The sequence below is a fragment of the Zingiber officinale genome, chromosome 3A (genome assembly GCF_018446385.1).
Source record: "Zingiber officinale cultivar Zhangliang chromosome 3A, Zo_v1.1, whole genome shotgun sequence".
NCBI lineage: Eukaryota > Viridiplantae > Streptophyta > Magnoliopsida > Zingiberales > Zingiberaceae > Zingiber > Zingiber officinale.
This window is the reverse complement of record NC_055990.1, coordinates 91,271,728-91,272,561: the sequence shown is the minus strand read 5'-3', so window position 1 is coordinate 91,272,561 and position 834 is coordinate 91,271,728. Positions and strand designations below refer to the sequence as shown.

At 32.9% G+C, this 834-nt stretch overlaps 1 non-coding gene across 1 annotated transcript; it reads left to right on the top strand.

The window, feature by feature from the left end:
* Positions 1 to 106, top strand: LOC122054342. The gene has a single exon (XR_006132668.1). It is a non-coding gene; the product is annotated as a small nucleolar RNA R71 (small nucleolar RNA).
* Positions 107 to 834: the final 728 nt, after the last annotated feature.

The window sequence follows — 834 nt, the reverse complement described above, 5'->3', positions numbered from 1 at the left end:
AAACCATGATGAGGGCACTATCTTTGTAGACTCTTGAATTTGTCCCATGCTTCAAATAATGATTCTCCATATGCCTGAGCAAAATTTGTGATGCAATTTCTCATATAAATTGTTCTACTTGGAGGGAAAAATGATCTAGAAATTACTTCTCCAATTGTTCCCAACTTGTGATGCTTTGAGGGCGGAGAGAATACAACCAAGTCCTTGCTTTATCCTTGATGCTAAAAGGAAATGCCATTAATCGAATTGCGTCTGCTGACACTCCTTCACAATTCACCATATCACAAAGTTCTAGAAATATCTCAAGATGTAGATAAGGACTTTTTGATACTTCTCCTCCAAATTTATGACCTTATATCATGAAAATCAACTCTGGGTCTAGTTGGAAATTTTCTATTTCAATATGAGGCTGCACAATGGGAGACATAAACCTTGCAGAAATAGGTGCCGAGAAATCTCTTAAGGGCCTGCTTGACATGTTAGTGCTCAAGAAAAAAAAATTGAGTAAAAAAAAATGAAGAATTAAAGATAAGAAATAAAATGCTATATGAAAAAAAAAAACAAAAAACAAAATACAGAATTTAATTGATAAAAAAAATAAATGTAGAATTTAAAGACAAGAAAGAAAATGCAGAATATTTTTTTGAATTATGAAAATGGGAAAACAAAAAACTATTCACAAGTCTAGATACACTAAATTGCTAATCTACTAATGTTAATGCGAATAGTCCCCGGCAATGGTGCCAAAAATTTATTACGATTTCGTAAGGCACGGATTCGTCGTCAGTAATATATAATATTGTTGAACCACAGGGACTGTTGATTAAGCACTAG